Below are 7,184 nucleotides of genomic sequence, written 5' to 3' on the forward strand. Positions count from 1 at the left end.
TGATGTTGACGAAGTGGGCTGTGGTCACATACCAAAAATCAACAGCTTGGGTGCTCTGAGTAGCATTTTTGTTTGAATTAAATTCGTAAAAGCCATTGGTGACATTTTAAGAAATTATTTCGTCAAAAAATCAAACTTACAACAGCAAGCAATCAGGGTTTTGTGATTTGGTATGTGTCAAAGGGGCGGGATGGTTTATGTAATGTAAAATCTCGAGCAGATCAGAGATGGTGGGCCAAACAGTTCAAAAGAACGCCAGTGCTTTTTAATAAATACGCGTTTTATATACATGTATATTTCCTGTAACCCTTTTGTAATTACACTTATTTTGAACATTTTCTTTTGTTTCATATGATTGTCAAAACTCTGCTTCTATTTATAGTTTGTTCATTGTTTTATTTTCCAACTACATTTCATCTATTGTGAAAAAATATACACATATTTTATTTCTTACTTTGAATACGGACTGATGTATTAAATAGAATACAATAAAATAACACAAATCTGTCCCAGCATAACGCATTAAAATAAAGTGCTTGTGTACAAAATTCACAGTTTATTCTACGTTGCGTTTACATATATCTATGTCTTTACAGACACGCTCACACACCCTTTCTCTCTCTCTTTCTCTCTCTCTCTCTCTCTCTCTCTCTCTCTCTCTCTCTCTCTCTCTCTCTCTCTCTCTCTCTCTCTCTCTCTCTCTCTCTCTCTCTCTCTCTCTCTCTCTCTTGATGACGATTGCAGCGGTATGTACGGTTACTCGGATTTTCAAGCACGCTAAAAATAAATCGAACCAACAAAGAGCTCAAACCCAGTGACAGAAAGTCGCATTCCACACAAACTCTATAAACAGGACAACCGAAGAATCCATCGTACATTCAGATATACGTGCAACGCGAGTACACAATATATAAATTCTATATCGACGATTGAATTGAGCAATGAGCTTCAGGATTACATTCCAATAGCGATAAGTTCCAGAGATCGATATTTGAAGGTGAACGATTTATTGATTCTCGTGAACACACAGCAAGCCAATGCCTCGCTGCTACGTGATAAAGGCGACAACTTCCTGGTCGGTGTGGGGAATAAATGATAAGAGAAGAGAACATTAATTTTGTCAGGGCACACATAGGAAAGATTAGAAAAAGCATGGAAGGTTCACTTCCCGATTGTAAACTAGGAACAATATCATTCATAGTGTGTGTCTCTCTGTCTCTGTCTCTGTCCGTCTCTGTCTGTCTCTTTAAGTTTCTCTCTCTCTCGCATATATTCTTGCTTATCTATTACCCTCAATGATAAAGATTTTTCTCTTGTCTTGTAATGTCTTGTCTTGTCTTGTCTTCTCTTCTCTCTCTCTCTCTCTCTCTCTCTCTCTCTCTCTCTCTCTCTCTCTCTCTCTCTCTCTCTCTCTCTCTCTCTCTCTCTCTCTCTCTCTCTCTCTCTCTCTCTCTCGTAGACATTATAAGATGTTTGATGGGTTGTTGACAGACCAGCTTTTTTGTCGGTCCGAGGGGGAGCATATCGTCTTTTGTTTCATATTTATTGACCAAGGCCGAAGGCCGCGGTCAATAAATATGAAACAAAAGTCGATATGCCCCCCGAGGACCGACAAAAAAGCTGGTCTGTCAACAAACCACCAAACATCGTTTTTGTCATCATTTTGGTAGTGAGAAAATAAGTGCACAATCAACCCAGGGAGCCATGCTTTGAAACACGGGTTCCGTGCTGATAACCACACGAGTCCCGGTTTGATAACCACTGCAAATCAACGATAGCCGTGGAGCAAGGATTATCAGAATGAGCTGGCGTGTGAAAGCAACTTTCTGTGTTTTTGAGTTCATTAAATGTTGGGATGAATATGTCAGGTTTGAGGATGCACAGTTCTATCCTGTAGGTTCATCTCGGTATTCCACCCCCTCGGCTTTCTGTTGTAAATATTAAGCTGAGTGATCGAATGTGGAAGCTACGTTTGGTCAAAGCATAGATCTGTAGATATCTATGGTCAAAGGTCACAGAAGATTTGCGTCGTGCAGCGAAGGAAAGAATCGCGATCTTGTTTCCGACTCAGTACCTCTTTGTTTTTCATTAGACCTGTCATTCTCCTTGCTCGACTTTGTTAGATGTTTGCATATCTTGTTGCTATTTTCTTTGCTTTTATTATTGTTTCTTATTTGTGCTTCGTTTATCGATACAACGTCTTGTGCACGGGTCAAAATGTGTGTGTCAGGGGTCGTTTTACTTGAACTTGACGTTCGTGTTTCTCCGAACGTCTGTGTATCGAAACACAGATACACGCACTTCATGACTCTGTAAGAAGACAAAATATATCGCTAGGTTTCATTTGTTTTTGAAGAATGTATGACCTTTCATGAAGTAGTTTTTGTTGTTGTTTACTTTTGCCAGTTTGCCAGTTCATTTTTGGAACTTTGCAAAGCAGTGTCGTGTCGTCTGTTTAGGTCTGGGGAAACACCAATGAAAAGAGCCGTAATAAAAATTAACTTCTCGACTGTAAACCAGGAACAAAATAATTCATAGTGTATTTTGTGTGTGTGTTTGTGTGTGTGTGTGTGTGTGTGTGTGTGTGTGTGTGTGCGTGTGTGCGTGTGTTTGTGTGTTTGTGCGTGCGCGAGCGCGTGTATGTGTGGGTGCGTCCGTGCGCGCGCGCGCGTGTATGTGTGCGTGCGTCCGTGCGTGAGCGTGTGTGTGTTTTTGTGCATGCGTCCGTGTGGGAGGTTGTGTGTGTGTGTGTGTGTGCGTGCGTGCGTGTGTGTGTGTGGTTGTGTGTTAGTGTGTATGTGTGTGTGTGTGTGTTTGTGTGTGTGTATGTGTGTGTGTGTGTGTGTGTGTGTGTGTGCCCCATCCTACTCTAGCCCCACTTAATCAAGTGCATCCTCATTCCGTCACCACGACACTCGTCGAGAGAAACACGTCAGTGAGTTTTTAAATCTCTCCTGCCACAGGCACTGGAATCAGCTCCCTTACTTCTATAAGTTATTTGTGAGGGCGTATGCACCGGCCTGCGTTCTACACATTCTCCAGAGTAAACAATGAAAACCCTTGGGCGTGGCGTTTAACGGAACCTATATTCTATTTGATTAACATTAGATTCTATTCCTTCTCGTAAAAGCGATCATTAGATGTTTTCCACATGGGGTCAAAGCGCACTTTTCCGCACACACAACAATCAAGATAGACTGGCTGCTACCGTTGCATACTTGGATATTTTTGTTTTGGTTAATTTATGTTTGTTAGTGACGCCTATGTTTATCTGCTAAAGTAATTCAGCAAACAATTCCCTTATGAACAGAATGCAGCCATGTTGTTGACTGGTTGATGTGTGCGTGTGTGTGTGTGTGTGTGTGTGTGTGTGTGCGTGTGTGTGAGTGTGTGTGTCTGTGTGTCTGTCTGTGTGTCGGTGTGTCGGTGTGTGCGTGTGTGTGTGTGTGTGTGTGTGTGTGTGTGTGTGTGTGTGTGTGTGTTTGTCCGAGTGAAACGATGCTTTGTGTCACATGAAAGCCTGTTAAGAGCTGTGACGATGACTATGATCGTGCGGGCGGCAAGTATCTATGCGCTCTATTAATGCTATACGATACCCATGATCGTGTAGGCGGCAAGTATCTATCCGTTCTATTAATGCTATACGATGACTCTAATCGTGTAGGCGGCAAGTATATATCCGTTCTATTAATGCTGTACGATACCTCTGATCATGTAGGCGGCAAGTATCTATACGCTCTATTAATGCTGTACGATACCTATGATCGTGTAGGCGGCAAGTATCTATACGCTCTATTAATGCTGTACGATACCTATGATCGTGTAGGCGGCAAGTATATATCCGCTCTATTAATGCTGTACAATAGCTATGATCGTGTAGGCGGCAAGTATCTATCCGCTCTATTAATGCTATACGATACCTATGATCGTGTAGGCGGCAAGTATCTATCCGCTCTATTAATGCTATACGATACCCATGATCGTGTAGGCGGCAAGTATCTATCCGTTCTATTAATGCTATACGATACCCATGATCGTGTAGGCGGCAAGTATCTATCCGTTCTATTAATGCTATACGATACCGACACATGCACAGTCTCGCGGTGATCTTACATGTTATGTTCGGCTGCTGATATGACGAAGTAACAGAGACATACATGTGTTTATGCAGTGGAAAACATAACAAAGACATCTCAACAAATCGAATTCACACAAACAACTTAAGTACTCCTTGTTGCATTCGACACACACACACACACACACACACACTCACACACACACACACACACACACACACACACACACACACACACACACACGCAAATCAAAATGACTAAAACTGAACAACTTTTGCCTCTCAGTGGAAAGAACAGGCAGTGTCTATCCCAAACAATCATTATACTTATTCCCGAGCCTTTGGTTACGTGTGTAGGAACCGCGCCGCTCACAATACTACAATCTATTAAGATCTTCCGTTCGGCAACTTCAGAGGCCCTTGAACGAATCAAATACCTCCTACAGTGAAGTGTTCTTCAATATGTAATCAGCTCTGGCAGACTGCAGGCAATATCACTCGATCTCCGTCTCAGTGTAAAACGTATCAGAAGGTCAAGGTAACTCATAAATAGAATACCAAGACTAAAGTTATGGCTCTCAAACACACTTCAAATGTGTCTTAAGTGCAGCCAAGTACCGGTGTCAAAGGATGTAGTGTCCGCTTGTTTGAAAATCCGGCGGACTTCTATTCCTAGGAAAATGTGTCCCTGGACTTTGTGTCCTAGGAACATAAGTCCCTGGACTCTATTTTCTAGGAAAAAGTGTCCTATTTCCCAGGCTGGAAGGTCCGCACAGGAACGTTGAGGTAGGACACATTTTCCGGACAGAGAGTCCGCTTTTTGGACTCATTTTCCGGACAGAGAGTCCGCTTTGTTCTCCGGAATTGTTGCAAGTTTTCGTATTGTGTATATGCTTATTACACACACATACACACACACACACACACACACACACACACACACACACACACACACACACACACACACACACACACACACACACACACACAAGCGCGCGCGTACACACATGCGCGCGCGCACACACATGCGCGCGCGAACACACACACATATGTAGCCTATATCAAAGCGATATACATATTCTGGTATTGTTTTCAGCACATTTATTCGTGGACAATTTTCAATTGAGACGCGGTAACCGCCTGTACGAGGTTTTTTCCACCTGATGTTTGCAGGTAATAGCCTTTCTGTCCCGTGGCGAAGATCGTGTAGGGACCAAGCCAGGGGTCCAACTCCTTGCCACCCTTGCGGTCACCTCTGACGTTGGGTTTTTTTCAACACCTTTTGGCCTATCTGGACCATTTCCTGAAATCATGTTCAGTAGAATTAGACACACACACACACACACACACACACACACGCACAGACACACAGACACACATACCTAAAGTGTGGATGGTTACCTAAGAGGCGGCACTGGGTGTAGTGCCTTTCTAGTGCACTTGCACTACAACAGCACTGGGTGCAGTACTCGCTCCGGCATCGAAGAATTTTGCACTAAAAAATGCACAAAATTTGACCTATTTCGTCGCCTATAGAGGACGGAAAGAATGTCATTTTGAACATTGTTATGACATTCTTTCCGTCAAAAAAGTCAATTTAACGGTGTTAAATGAAGCGACCATCCACACAATTAGGTTCCCATCCAGAGTTTAGGTTGCCATCCACGTGTGGATGGTTGCCTTATGGTGATTTAGGCAACCAAACCTGTGGAAACGGGGGTTCACACACACACCGACACACACACACACACACACAAACACACACACAAACATCACTTTAAGTGCAACTGACAAAAGCTACAAAACGACCGAAACAAATCAGGCGCAGTTGCGCCATTTAAATGCATTACACGTCACGAGAAAAATAGAATACATACCGTGTAGTTCCTTTGTGCTGCTCTCCTAATTGACCGTTTGATGTTCAGGGTGGCAAGGGTAGGGTATTTCTGATTTAGAAGGTAGTTTTCCACGTCTGAGAATCGCACGTTCTGTCCCCGCACCATCTTTCTTGTGTGTGACAGCAATTTTGTGACTCCCCAAAATGTATACCATTGCTAACAATGCCAGGTGGTGACAATTGCACGAGTATTAGGCTGTACCCGTTTGGAAAGTGATAGAACGTTCTTATTGCTGACATGCCTCCTTCTCTCTTAGATACCCCTGTATTTCGTGTTGAAAATGCTTAGGACAGCACCTGGAAACCGCACGACTTTAGACAATTCTGCAACATTTCAACAAAAGCAACAAGGAGAAGGGGGGGAGGAGGAGGGGTATAAAGATTGACTGATTGTTCGACTGATTCTAGTATTGTGCTTACGAATAAATAGAATACACATTTGCACACACAACTATGTCTGCAACCACAACAACTTTTTAAAAAATATTAAAAAGCGTTTCGATCGCAAGATTTGTACCTGGAAAGATAATGAACCTAACACAAGGAAACCGAGAAGCAAATGACACAGAAAAACAGACCAGACAAAACGGGAATCGAACCCAAGACCTCCAAACTCCGAAACCATCACCATAGCAACTGCACCAACTAGGAAGCGATGAAAGTCCACGATTTTTAAGTCTACTTATAGCTAACGCGGCCGAGTGCGGACAACCAGGACACCTACACCCAGGTAGGTGTAACAGGAAAAGATGTCCCCCAGGACTCAAAGTCCGACCCGTACATATATGCCAGGACATTCTGTCCTGGGAAAATGTGTCCGCTGAAAGTCCAGGAACATTTGTCCGGGTGGGGACTATCGTTCCTAGGACTCTTTTTCCCAGCGGACAACTTTTCCTTTTACACCGGGTCTCCGTGATTTCCCAGACACGATTTTTATTTTTTATTTTTTTTAAAGGGATTAAAATTTGTAACACCAGTTGAAGAAACAATATGAAAAAAAACCCATGAGATTTGTAGAAATGTTTACTGTGAAGGGCCTGAAGGAAACAAGATTTAAACGCAGACTGACTGCCATGCAAACTGAGAAAGGAAACTTGCATCGGTTCAGGATAGCCATACAGGTTGTTGCGATGAGAAAAAAAATTACTAACCAACCAACCTTCGTGCATTAAAAAAACCTGTCAGATATGCTCTGCAAACCGTTTGACTGAC

The sequence above is a fragment of the Littorina saxatilis genome, linkage group LG9 (genome assembly GCF_037325665.1).
Source record: "Littorina saxatilis isolate snail1 linkage group LG9, US_GU_Lsax_2.0, whole genome shotgun sequence".
Lineage (NCBI taxonomy): Eukaryota > Metazoa > Mollusca > Gastropoda > Littorinimorpha > Littorinidae > Littorina > Littorina saxatilis.